General features: G+C 36.2%; 1 long non-coding RNA gene across 1 annotated transcript in view; it reads left to right on the forward strand.

Annotated features, from left to right (window-relative positions):
* LOC141501306 (uncharacterized) overlaps positions 1–14,948 on the forward strand; it is an 83,034-nt gene that overhangs the window by 50,006 nt on the left and 18,080 nt on the right. The window contains exon 3 of the long non-coding RNA XR_012472204.1: positions 456–605. This is a non-coding gene — a long non-coding RNA (uncharacterized LOC141501306). The remainder of the gene's footprint in view (positions 1–455; positions 606–14,948) is intronic.

Raw genomic sequence — 14,948 nt, forward strand, 5'->3', positions numbered from 1 at the left:
GGGGAAATAGAGAGGCAAAAAGGATATTATCCCTGCCTTTATGGAGTTTACATTCTTTCATGAGAGACAGTATGCATATGAATAAATATACACAAAATAAGTACAATGTAAATTGTTTTCAGGGGGAAATATTTAACAACAGGGAGTAGAATAAACTTTGAGTAGGTGAACTCTGAAAAGAGGTCTTGAAGAAAAGAAGGGATTCTTGAGTTTGTAATCTGCGGATCATTCATTAATATAATGCATAATCTTTAGAGCTGATAGTTTGGAGAAATAGAAATAAGAACAAGATTGATAATCAGAAAGTTGGAGTTCCAATCTTGCCTCTTACTTCTCACTACCTGTGTGACTTCCAGCAAGTTATATCAATTCTCTGTATTTTTGCTCATCTGTAAAATGAATGAATTTGACTAAATAATTGTTGTGACTCCTTTTAACTCTCAGTTCTATTTCAGTTTTCTAGCAATTTCTCCCATCATTTTTCTACACTGATATGATGCCAAGAAAGTTCCTGTTCCAACCAATCAGAGTCTTCCTGTGCTGTTCTTGAAATAGATGTTGATTGCTGGATTCCAACAGAAATGCTCTGGGGTATTCCCTCTTTAGTAAGTCTCTCATTTGAAAATAGATAAGTAATTTAAAAAATTACTAGTAGCAGAGAACTCTTTAAAAGCAATCTCTTATTCTTATTCATATCTACTCTCTGCGGGTTTTCTGAGTCAAAGCTCCATAGTTGCATGTTTATTCACTAGACGCTTATTGTGTGTATATATTTGTATGTGTATGTATATATATGTATATATGTGTTGTATGTGTGTATGTGTGTGTATGTATGTGTGAATGTGTGGGTGTGTGGTAGGTATGGGTATAGAAACAAACTTTGTATAAGGTATAAGATTACTGTAAATCTGTACAACAAAATTCAATGTCAGTGTAGCTAAAGTTAATTGGATACTGGGTCCATGCCTTGCATCATCTACAAAATTGGTCATGAAATCCTCACTCCTGAAGTTCTGATGAAAAAGTAAAATAATCTAGTCCATTTTTCATCAGAGCTTCAGGAGTGAATAGATAGTGAATTATACTTGCATGCAAACACTCTGAGGATATCTTATTTTTTGTCAGGAAATGAAGTAGATCTGACTCCAGATGGTACCTGCAGGATACATGGTAATCTTTCTGCACACATTTGTATTTGCATTCATAAGGTATAATGTACTGTGAAGCAAAAGGCTGACTGAGAGCCTTGAGGAAATACCATTATAGTATAATACCATTGAATTACTTTTAGTTGTATCCTGAGCAAGTAACTTGTCAGACAGATTTAAAGGGAGGAAAAGGGGTTTAAAACCCAGTCAAGGAGAGGTATTTGGAAAAAAGAAGAAAGTAGTCAGTGAAATGGAGTCATCCTCCTCTCACCCTTAAAGTTCACTCTATAATGTGGAGATTTATCAGTTCTGTGACATCAGCTTCTTCTATGTAAACTTTGAGATCTTTTTTTTTTTTTGCAAGGCAGTGGGGTCAAGTGACTTGCCTAAGGCCACAGAGCTAGGTAATTATTAAGTGTCTGAGACCAGATTTGAACCCAGGTACTCCAGACTCCAGGGCCGATGCTTTATCCACTGCGCCACCTATCCTCCCCGAGATCTTTTTTAAAAAAAATTTTTAGAAAGGTTTTATTTATCTTGAGTTTTACAATTCCCCCCCAATCTTGCTTCCCTCCCCCCACCCCCCACAGAAGGCATTATGTTAGTCTTTACATTGTTTTTATGTTATACATTGATTTCAGTTGAATGTGATGAAAGAGAAATCATATCCTTAAGGAAGAAACATATAGTATGAGATATAGCAGAATTATTCAGACTGGCCAATATGACAAAAAAGGACAATGATCAATGTTAGAAGGGATGTGGGAAACCTGGGACACTAATACATTGTTGGAGGAGCTGTGAACTCATCCAAGCTTTCTGGAAAGCAATTTGAAATTATGCCCAAAAGGCAACAAAAATGTGATCCAGCAATACCACTACTGAATCTATACCCTGAAGAGATTATGAAAAAGGGTAAAAAAAATCACCTGTACTAAAACGTTTGTAGCAGCTCTGTTTGTGGTGGCAAAGAAATGGAAACTGAGGGAATGTCCATCAATTGGAGAATGGCTTAACAAACTGTGGTATATATATGTGATGGAACACTATTGTTCTATTAGAAACCAGGAGGGATGGGAATTCAGGGAAGCCTAGAAGGATTTGCATGAAGTGATGATACTGAGTGAGATGAGCAGATACAGAAGAACATTGTATGCCCTAACAGCAACATGAGAGTGATGATCCTTAATGGACTTGCTCATATAACAGGGCAACAATCAGGCACAATTTTGGGATATCTGTGATGGAGAATGACATCTGTATCCTGAGAAAGAATTGTGGAATTGAACAAAGTCTAAAGACCTTTAATTAAAACTTTGAGCTTCATCTGAGACCTGTATTTGAAGGTCAAATTTTCTGTTCAGCTCTGGTAGTTTCAACGGGAACATTTGAAATTCCCCTGGTTCATTAAAAGTCCATATTTTCCCCTGGAAGAGGATGTTCAGTTTTGCTGGGTAGTTGATTCTTGGTTGCATTCCAAGCTCTTTTGCCTTCTGGAATATTATATTCCAAGCCCTGTGAGCCCTTAATGTAGTTGCTGCTAAGTCCTGTGTGATATTTAAATTGTGTCCTTCTGGCTGCTTGTAGTATTTTCTCTTTGACTTGGGAGTTCTGGAACTTGGCTATGATATTCCTGGGGATCTCTTTCCAGGGGAGATAGGTAGATTCTCTCAATTTCTATTTTGCCCTCTGCTTCTAGGATATCAGGGCATTTTTCCTGTAGGATTTCTTTAAAAATGAGGTCAAGGCTCTTTTCCTGATCATGACTTTCAGGTATCCCAATAATTTTTAAATGATCTTTACTGATTCTGTTTTCAAGGTCAGTTGTTTTTTCAATGAGATGTTTCACATTTTCTTCTAATTTTTCCTTCTTTTGATGTTGAAGTATTATGTCTTGACTTCTTGTAAAGTCATCAGCTTCCTTTAGCTCCATTCTACATCTGAAGGAAGTATTTTCCTCAGAGAACTTTCTTATCTCCTTTTCCATCTGGCCAGTTTTGCTTTTTAAAGCGTTCTTCTCTTCAATAACTTTTTCAACTGTTTTATCCATTTGACTTATGCTGGTTTTTAACATGTTATTTTCTTCAGCATTTTTTAGGATTTACTTGACTAAGCTGCTGACTTCTTTTTCATGTTTTTTTCCTGCATCTCTCTCATTTCTTTTCCCAATTTTCTTCTATCTCCCTTACTTAATTTGGGGTTTTTTTGGTACACCTCACTGGGACCTTTATTCCTCCAAGGGCATATGCTCTCTTGCCTGTGCTTTGATATGTAGATGACCACAGGCACTCTCCTTTGCCCTGGAGCTGTGAGGAGGGTCCCTGCTATCTTAGTATGGAAGGGTGTGGGAAAACAGCAGAGTCCTGCCCCAGGGAGAGCAGAGAGCTTTTTACTGGCTCCCCTGATCCCCTTACTGCCTGTGGGCTGTTCTCTAGAGGTGCAGGCCGGTTTCCCCTGATTCTTGCTGCCGGTTCTGTGGCTGGTGCTCCTTACTCCACACTCATTCTGGTGTTGCAGAATTCTCTCATGGCCCCTTCAAACTGTTGCTGGTGATCCTTGGGCTGGGCTGGGCTGGGCTTGACTAAGTGGCCACGGCTTTTTTCCAACCCCTGGTCTTGGTGAAACACACCTTTTCTGCAGAAATTCTAAGTTATCTTGGACTGGGAAAATGTATCACTCAGGCTTTCTTTGGGTTCTGCCTCTTTAAATTTTTGCTAGAGTCATAATTTGCTGGCTTTTTAGAGTTTTGGGAGGAAGGAGTTTCTGGGAAATGCTGCCTTCTTGCTACCATCTTGACTCCCCCCACCATGATCAATCTTAATGGACTTGCTCATTTCATCAGTGCAACAATCAGGCACAATTTTGGGGTATATGAAATGGAGAATACCATCTGTATCCAGAGAAAGAATTGGGGAATTTGAACAAAGACCAAATGTTTAAATGTTTAAAAAAAGTTATCTTATTATATAATTTTGTTATCTCTTATACATTATTTTTCTTCCTTAAGGTTATGATTTCTTATCATATTCAACTTAGATCAATGTATACTATCGAAACAATGTAAAGACTAATATGTTGCCTTCTGTAGGGGGTGGGGGGAGGGAAGTGAGATTAGGGGAAAAATTGTAAAATTCAAAATAAATAAAAAAACTTCTTTATTACAGAATAAGGAAATTTCAGCTCTTGTACATGCTATATATATATACCGAGCTATTGTACTTGCTCTCCATTGTATGTCAATAACACTGAAGCACATTCCCTTAGTTTTAGTATTTCTGTTCATAAGGCTATAGAGCTAGAGATGAAAGTTATATCAGAGGTTATCTAGTCCAACCCTTTCCTGCATTAAATGAAGTTAAGTGACTTGCCAAAGATCTCACAGATAGTAAGCATCAGAGGTAATATTTGAATTCAAGTCCTCCAACTCCCTAGCCTTGACTTTCATTGTACTGAAGTACAATGTCAATGTTCGTGAAATTTCCGCATAGAAAGGGATCCCTGACACCCTTCTGGGCCCTGAGAAATTCCTTAGAAATATAACTTTGGCCAGGTGTCACTGGGTCTGAAAATAGTCTGATAGGACCCAAGCTCTAGACCCTAGTGGTTACAGATATACCATAAAATTGTCTAAAGATTTACAAAGCACCCTTGTTAGCCTAATTATTTTGCTGTGTCTATTAAATTCCAGGACTGCCTCCCTCTTCCCCAGATGTGGCTAGAAACATAAAATAGTAAATTTCACTCCCTTAAACTTGTGGGAAGCCCCCAAATATGTGACTCCCTCTGTCTCAGGAAATATGTTCAGACATTGCACAAAGACCCTGACCCCTTCTCACCCCATCTATATGGAACCCTATGTTTACATATGTATATGACAAGACAATATATCTAACTGCTGTCTTTGTTTCTGTATCCTGCTTACTCTCAATACCGCCCCGCTCCAAACACTATAAAAACCCTAACCCTTGAACACTCAGGTACTGTCTGATTTGTGTATTCTTCATCCCCAGGCAGTCATCATTGGGAATAAAGATCTCCAAACTTATCAAATTCTGGTCTCTGTCTTGCTCTTTGGGTTCAACAGTACTATCTACCCTACCATTCCACAGAGAAGGTAGAGTTTTAGAATGGGTATAAACATATTCTTCCCTCTGTGATCTCTTCCTCATCTAGAGATTCTCATTCTTTGTAACTTAAGGGGTACAGAGTTACTAGCAACATCATTGTTCTACATCATTGTTTCTACTTAACTATTTCCTTGTTTCTTTTCCCAATGGTCCTTTGTAGAGCTATCCACCCAACAAGCTAAAACCATATGAAGGTTCATTGCTCACCTGATAGATTACTTTGGTAGGGTGAGTGCCCTAGCTTTCCAAGGAAATTGAGACCACAAAACAGCATAGGTCCTATTACAACCATCTGTTTCACCCTTTATTGAAACCTGTCAGTCCTGGGTGATAGGATACATAAAATATATTACTAATGACAAGACTGAAGTCTTATCTCAAAGTCTGTAGACTGGGATAGAGAATACCCTCATCAAAAGCTATCTGTTTTAGCATTTTAGGGGGAAAGTTTCTAAAATGTGGAAGCTGGGTTGGGCAAAATCATGACCAATATATTTTTCAGTGCATATGATAACATAATTTAGACTCCCTCCAAAAAATTAGATGATGGTGTGTTATAAAAATCTGCCATTGTGAGGGGTGGCTAGGTGGCACAGTGGATAAAGCACCAGCCCTGGAGTCAGGAGCACCTGGGTTCAAATCTGGTCTCAGACACCTAATAATTACCTAGCTGTATGGCCTTGGGCAAGCTACTTAACCCCATTTGCCTTGCAAAAAAAATCTGCCATTGTGGACTAAGATAGTCCCCCCAAGTCTGACCCTTGGAGATCAATTTTCAGTTGTATATAAGCCCGACCTAGATCACTGAGTTTTAATCAGTGGAAGCCTGGACCACATTTTTGGTTATCATCAGGAACCTTCCCATTATAGATTTAGGGTAACTTCTTTGTTTCATTTGCCTAGCTACTCAAACATATATCTTTTAAAACAACAACAAAGGCAAGCAAAAAGGAACATAGGAACTGACCTTGCATAATGATGCAAAACTTACATAGTAATTTTCCTCACACTGAGTCCTCATAATCACCCCATGAGGTCAGCACTACCTGTGATATTATTCTAGTTTTGTTGATGAAGACACTTAGGCCAGAAGTGAAGACACTTTAGGCCAGAAACTGAGATGAAATGTTTATTCATTGACATATGGTTAATAAGCAACAAAGCCAGGAATCAAGGTAGTGAAAAGAATAGAGTGTTGGTCTGAAATCAGGGAGACTTAGGTTTAAATTCAGCCTCAGATACTTATAAGTTGTTGTGATTCTAGATAAATCACTTAGATTCTGTTTTCCTGTTTCTGTATCTGTAAAATGAAGAAAACAATAGGATCATGACCCAGAGTTGTGAGGAGCAAATAAAATCATTTTTTAATTTTTCTATTTATTTTGTATTTTATTTGCCCCCAATTTCATGTAAAAACAATTTTTAATATTCATTTTTAAAATGTGAGTTCCAAATTCTCTCTCTTCCTTCCTCCCTCCCCATGGTGTATGTATAGATATATCCATGTATGTATATATATATATATATATATATATATATATATATATATATATATATATACACATATACACACACACACACACACACACACACACACACACACCCTCCCTTCGGTGTATGTGTGTGTTGTATGTGTGTGTGTGTGTGTGTGTATACATGTTTAGCCATACAAAAATTTTCTCTTATCCCCATTCATTTATTCCCTCTATCTCATATCTCTTTCTCCAGTGCATTTAAATATGTCCAGGCCTCTATATAAGGGGGGAAATGCTACTTAGGAGCCAATTCTACATCTTAGTGATATCTTGAACTTTTCCAAGGACTATTGTCCTAGAGAGATCATAGTTGTTTAAAATATGAGATTTACCAGGTAAATGACCTTACAAGATGGTTACTTTAAAAAGTAACATGAAAATGATTACCTTTAGCCTATCTTGCAAATAAATTACTAGAAGATCTGCCAGGAGTGCCTGTAACAAGTGAGAGGGACTGGACAGGGATCATCATAGGGTTAGTCTTAGTTTCATTCTTTGTCTTTGCTCCACATTTTGGTATACCATTTATATTTAAGATCCTCATTTGTCAATATTGATTTCCCATACTTACTGTTCCCAGGAATACTTCCTATCCCATGTCTATCCTGTGTCTTATTCCTAGTGACCAAAACCCACCTTCTTCCAAGGAGAGAATTAGGTAATCTGATAAACTCATTGTAGTAATGTGCTAGTAGGAAAAGGCTATAGGAGCTCCTCAGGGTCCTCTCTCAACTTCTTAGATTATACGTATTCATTATTAGAAAGCCTTCTGGAGGATATAAATAATGTCCTTTTAATCTTTCTAATTTTATTGTTTTTACTGATATAAACAAAACAAATTAATAACAATGTATAAACCAATACAAGTGAGTCTGATATAAAATCTCCATGGCAACAAAGAGAAATATATATGATGTATATTCACACCTAGCATGAATATATTATATAGTTATATAAGTGTGTATGTATACATATACATAGACACATATATATCCATATCTATCTATCTATCTATCATCTATCTATCTATCTATCTATCTATCTATCTATCTATCTATCTACAGTTATAACTCATTTATATTAGGGACTTTTAACCTTTCAATTGTGTCATGAACTCCTTCAACAGTCTGGTAAAGCCCATAGCTTTTGAATTTTAATGCTGAAGAAAACTTTTGAAAGTCCCTTGGATTGCAAGAAGATCAAATGAGTCAATACTTAAAGAAATTATTTCAGACTATTACTGGAAGGTCAAATAATGAAGCTGAAGCTTAAGAGCTTTGGCTACATAATGAGAAGATAGTATTCATTGGAAAAGACCCTGATGTTGAAAAAGATCAATGAGATGGATAGATAGTGTCATGGAAACAGTAAATATGAACTTGGATAGACTTCAGGAGATTGGAGATAATAGAGGATAGAAGGGATTGGCATGCTATGATCCAATGGGATCAGGAAGAATCAGCTACAAGTGAATAACTCAACAGCAACAACAGCACCACCTAGAGATCTCTTCTCAGAATAATATTTTTAAATTAATAAAATGTAGATAATTACAAAGAAAATAATGATATTGAAATACACTTTTGAAGAGGACCATGACATCAGGAAGATGATCCCATGACATATTTTTAAGCTTCATGCATTTCAATTTAAGAATTCCTGATGTATATCTATCAATATATTTATCTGTTTCTATCTCTCATCTGTTTGTCTCTAATAATTATAGTTCTTTAAAACATTATATTCTTTTTACACCAAAAAAAAGTTTATACCAAAAACTGTTTTTCCCTTAAAACTTTGCTGAGTCCAGATTTAGTCCAAATTTCTCATTTTAAAGGTAAGAAAACTGAAGCCTTAAGTGATTTATCCAAGGTAAATTAGAACTTTATCTGTATCTTGCCACTCAGGCAGTTAAATGGCACATGTGGATAGAGCAGTGGCCTTGGAATCAGGAGGGCAGAAGTTCAAATTCTGCCTCACACACGTGACACTTACTAGCTGTGTGACCTTGGGCAAGTCACTTAATCCTGATTACCTCACATCCAGCACCATCTTCAGTCATCCTGATTCATATCTGGTCACTGGAACTACATGACTCCAGAGGAGAAAGTGAGTTTGGTGACTTTGCACAACTCTCTCTAACTTAAATCCAATTCACTTTGCATGTCATGGCATCATCTTCCTGATATCATGGTCCTCTTCAAAAGCAAAGGCCAACAACAGCAACAGAAATAGGCAGATTTGGAGTAAATTCAGGGATCTGTCCTCTATACCAGGAACTTTCCCCAAATACTTTTAAATGATATCAAATTCTATTGTTTTCTTTTTCTTGATTCCTCTAAAAACAAAAGAAATAATTAACACTTATCACCTAGAGTGTTTAGAACAGTCTGTTAAGTAGGATCTCACACTCTAACTGTAGGAAATGCCAGTAGTTAAATGACACTAGCTCAAAGTATATTTGATATTTTCAGGATCCCACCTCAGACAGAGACTAGCTGTGAACCCAGGCAAATCATTGAACCTCTTTGTGCCTTAGATTATTTAAATGTAAAGTAGAGATGGTAATAGCATGGACCTCACAGAAATATTGTGAGATTCAAATGAGTTTACATATGTGAAAGGCTTTACAAATTTCAAGTGCTAATAAATGTGCACTGCTATGATGATGGTCTTGATCTATGATTTCACTGATGAGTGATCTTTCCATTGGTACCCAATACATTATCAAGCCTATTTATCTTTTGGAACTCTTACCCATGGCCTTCAAGTCTTCTATAGGGAATATGCCCAATAAGGATTCAGAATATTAAAGTTAGAAGAGACCTCAGAAGTCATCTCACTCAATGCATAGCAGAAAAGAAATCTTCTCAATCATCTCCTCCCAAAGTGATCATTTAACTTCTATTTGAATATAAGTAAAGAACAACTCTCTATGCAGTATAATATCTAGGTTACCAATTTCTTATTGTTCACTCTTGCTAACTGATTGGTCTAGCTCTCTTTCCAATAAAATGCATTAAAAATAAATTTTTATTGATAACTTTGTTTTTATATCCTCTATATTTGCCAATATATTCTCCCTCTTCTCAGAGAGAACTTCCTTAACAAGAACATTCTGGGCTTCACACCTCTTCCTCCCCACTCCTGTAGAGTTGCAACCTCAGAACATCCTTGGTCAGAAAACTGGCAGGTTTTTATGTCTGCTTGCTTATGCTCAAATTGGCAGAATATTTCTCCTAATGCAGGAAGTTTCTGGCTTTTTGATTATTTTGGTGTTTTTTTTAAAGAGCTAATCTGGATAAGGACATAATGAATGGATAGTGTGCCAGGCCTGAGTCAGGAAGATCACAGTTCAAATCTTACCTCAGATACTTATTAGCTGTATGACCCTGAAAAAATCATATTAATTCTGTTTGTCTCAGTTTCCTCATCTATAAAATCTGGAGAAGCAAGTGGCAAACTACTCTAGGAGCAATGCAAAAGAATTCAGCAAATAGCATCCCAACTTAAAACAAAAAAATTGAATAATGCCATTGTTATTTCTCTTTGAATTCCTGGATCATTAATTGATCTTATTCCTTCTTTAGTGTTTTGATAGAATATAATGTCAAAAGATAGGTTCATCTATGACCTTTCATGTCACTATCTTAAGCAGAAGACTCCATTAGTGACCTTAAATATATTTAGATTCCTTCCCTTAAATAATCTGAAAAATCGATCCCTTTAAAATTTAAAATCCAGTAAGAATTTTCTCTGTATATATATATATCTATATATCTATATATATCTATATATATCTATATATGTATATAAAATCTATATATCTATATAAAAATATTTTTAGCTAGATGGTTCTTTTCTTTCTAACCTCAATTTAAATACCATTTTTACTTTCTTATAGCATGTAAGTATCAAAGTATCCTAGTTTCAATGTGGTGATCCCATTTCTATTGATAAAATTGATTCATTATAGAAGTACTAGCAAACGTGTTCCATTTTGTATCTATTTGTTGTAATCTTTTCAATTTTATCCAGGGGAAGGAAGGAGATTGGGAGGAATAAGCCCTTTCTGCTCTTACCCTATTGTATATGAAGATAGGTGGAAACATAATCTTGACCTTTTGCCCTTTCTCAACTTTGGATTTCTAAAGCAAAATGCAGGAAAGGAAAAAAGGGGAACTCAAGGTGATCACATCAAAGAGCTAAATCTTGATGAAGTAGGAAAATGGACCTTTTGTTGTTAAGGGTTAAAGAATGAGAGGAGAAAAGAAGAGAAGAGAAAAGAAGAAGTTGAGAGGAGAAAAGAAGGGTTGAACTGGACCCTTCTGAACTATAACTGCCAAGGTTCCTTCTAACTCTGAAATTCTGTGCGTCTGAAGAACCACTATAGGGAATGACTTAAGGAGTCCATGAGGAAATAATTGAGATGTTTGAGCACTAGAAAGGACCAAAATGAGACATAAAGACATCAATTTATTAAAAAAAATCAAAACCAATCTTTTTTCTGTTTCATTTTCTTCATATACTTGCTCACTTATCCATCTCTTTGTTTCATTATCTTCTGACCAATTCATTTCAAACAAATACAAAATAAGAAAAGAAAAAAATAACATTTCCATGAAGAACATAAAGAAGATGCCATATAAAATAATAAATTTCCATTTGACACTCTTTTTTGGGACCTATGTTATATTACATATAGTTTTCAAAGTTACCTAGCTTTTCTATGCATTCCTCTAGGTTTTCTTTTGTTCTCTGCTGTATACTTTTCCTTTTATTTTTTCTCCCTCTCTTCTCACCTTGTCCTAGAGAAGCTACAATTAAACACACATGTGTGTATATGTATACATGAATATGTATACATATTTATAAACGAGCATATTCATTCATGTAAGACTATACTATATATGTTACTACTTGAAGATGGATAGCATCTTCCTTCATTAGGTCCAAGTTCTTCCATGTTTTTTTTAAATAAACTTGCTCATCATTTTTTATATCACATAGTACAATCATGGTAAGATGAGCAATTCTAATGTTAAAACTTACTTTTTGAAATTGCAGATGTATCTGCTAAACAGAACTATATGGTTATTCACACATGTTTTCGGGAAGTACATTTTCATAATAGAATTTTAATTTAATTTAATAATAGAATTTAGATTGTAGATTTTAAGATAGAAGGGACCTCAGAGGTATTTTAGTGCAACCCTTTCATTTTAAAGATGAGAAACTTGAGGTGACTTGACTAATGGGCAATAAACAAAAGATCCAGGATTAGAAGCTAGCTCCTCCTCAGATGGTTCACTTTCTGCTCTTCCACAAATTGCAAAATTCCATTGTAGGCTCATAGATTTAGAGCTGGAATGAACTTTAGTTAGCAAGTCAAAGCCTCTCATTTAATTGAGAAGGAAATTTGAAAGCCAAAGAGGTTAATTGACTTTTCTAGGCAATATCTAGGCAAACTAGTACCAACAATTAGTATTTGATATGGGATTCAAACCTAAGTCTTTCAGAAAGCAAAACTAGCTTTCTATCCATTACACCATGCTACTTCTTAAGTCAACAAGCATTTAGTAAGCAATTTTTATATGTCAGACATTGTGCTGAATGCTGAGAATACAACAAAAGGCAAATACATGATCCCCCAAGGAGCTCACATTCTAAAGGAAGAGACAACATAAAAATAACTTTTTACATCTTAGTGTACATTCAGTGGTAAGTTGAAAGTAATCTCAGAGGAAAGGCACTAACAGTAAAGCTGGTATGGGTTTGGCACTGGAGAGAAGTGGGAAAGTCTTCTTTTAGTAAAAGTGGGATTTGAGTGAAACCTTGAAGAAGGTTTGGGAAATCAGGAAGCATAGCTGAGGAGGGAGAACCTTTCAAGCATTACCCACATGAGAAATTCTGCCATTTTGGGGACTGCTTGGCTTAGAGGAGTTATAGCTCTTTTTAAGAGAAATGAAATGAGATGCTGGGACACAGAGAGCAAATTTTGGGGGGGGGGTCCTATCTTTTACTTGATTCATAATTTATGGGACAAATGCCACTTAAATACATTTTGGAGATCTCTCAAGGTATGAAGAGAAAGCTTTATTCATTTCTCGAGGAACAGGCCGCAATCAATTACAGAGATTGAGGCAAAAGCAAAAGGCCCAAGAATCGCATTTATCTTAACTCTATTCCTAACCCCCACTGACCCACCTTCATTAATGAGGAATGTGGTTTTACAATCTAGACTGGCAAACTAATCTAGGGAAAAGATCATAAAATTCAAACCCAAACTAGATTATCTCTTCAGCCCCAGGGATTGAATGGTCATCCAGACTTCAACAGATAAGGTGGGTCTGTTGACTCTTCACCAATATCCCAGAGGTTGCTTTGTCAAGGGAGGAGGGACATATAGTTAACTATTTTCCAATCTATAATATTCTACTGAAGAAATCTCAGACTTTATCCCACTCAATAAGCATGTAGGATGGTTCTATTAAGGGGTGGCTAGGTGGAGCAGTGGATAGAGCACTAGCCCTGGAGTCAGGAATACCTGAGTTCAAATCTGGCCTCAGACATTTAATCCTAGTTGTGTGGCCTTGGGCAAGCCACTTAACCCGATTTGCCTTGAAAAAACTAAAAAGAAAAGAATTGACTGTCAGTTAAACACTTCTAAGGGTGGCTCAGTGGAGCAGCTGCTTATGGATGAGAAAATGTTGGTGTCCAACTGACTGCACATATGAACCACCTGGGGATTTCTGGAAATTTTTGAAAACAATTATTTATCAGTGATCCCATAATTCCTTAGAGCTCCATTTGGATATGGGAACTGTCACAGTTGTTTTCCATATCTCCTTAGGCATACCAATTAATGCCCTCACTTGGCACAGTGGACGAACTGAGTATTCCTTGGGTAGGCAGGATACTGGGGGGGGGGGCACAGGTAGAAGCTGAAGTAAATTGATGGTACCACAGTAATATAGAATGAGAGAGTTAAAGTGGAAGCTGAGGAAAGAGTGGCGTGCCTGCTCTGTCTGTGAACAATTCTCCTCTACTGCTTAAGGCATTCATTTTGCTTGTATTCTTTTGATTTGACTTTGAAAAAAAAGCAACCCCCTCCATATTGTCAGAGGCTAGAGACATCATGTAACAAGGACCTGTTCACAAAAAAAGTTTTGAATTATTCTGGCACAAATAAAATGTAAGCATTTCAATTGTTAAAAGCAAAGAACTGGTTTATTTTCTCATGAGAGTGGGAAGGTATTTAAATCCTTCTGTATCTAGTTCAGGAAACAATCAGTACTGAATACTGCTATTGGTTATGCGAGAGTAACACCTTCTAAAATGATTGAGATATATTCCAATGTGGTACACAAGAGTTCTAGTCACCTGGGAAATCTTACCTTGGGAAATTCTAAGGAAAGCACCTAGGAGGGAAGACTGGCATCTATTAGATCAAGAATTCAACCTCTTTTTTTTTTTTTTAATATCCTGGGTCTTTTTGGCAGTCTAAGACTGTAGACCCCTTCTTAGAATAATGGTTTGAAGTACATAAAATGAAATACAAAGCAATACAAATGAAGTCAATTACATTGAACTAGGTATCACAATATATTTTGATCTTTTTTTTATAAATCTTGGCATCAAGGTTTTTGTTTTTTTGTTTTTTGTTTTGGAAGGCAATGGGGTTAAAGGTTTTGCCTAAGATCATGCAACTAGGTAATTATCAAGTGTCTGAGGTCAAATTTGAATTCAGGTCCTCCTGACTCCAGGGTCAGTATTCTATCTACTGTACCAATGGGATTAAGTGGCTTGCCCAAGGCCACACAGCTAAGTAATTATTAAGTGTCTGAGGCCAGATTTGAATTCAGGTACTCCTGATTCCAGGGCCTGTGCTCTATCCACTTCGCCACCTAGCCACCCCCATATTATGTTTTTTAAACAGTTTCCACATGTGAAGTTAAGAAATTAAGTATTTGAATGTAAGCTTCATTTGTGTATAGACTCTAAGTTTTGTAGCTTCCTATCAGGGGTTTTGAAAACAATACTTTTTAAAATTAATTTTTTATTTTTATTTTTAAATTTTTTTGCCAGGCAAATGATGTTAAGTGGCTTGCCCAAGGCCACACAGTTAGGTAATTATT

The sequence above is a fragment of the Macrotis lagotis genome, chromosome X, assembly GCF_037893015.1.
Source record: "Macrotis lagotis isolate mMagLag1 chromosome X, bilby.v1.9.chrom.fasta, whole genome shotgun sequence".
Lineage (NCBI taxonomy): Eukaryota > Metazoa > Chordata > Mammalia > Peramelemorphia > Peramelidae > Macrotis > Macrotis lagotis.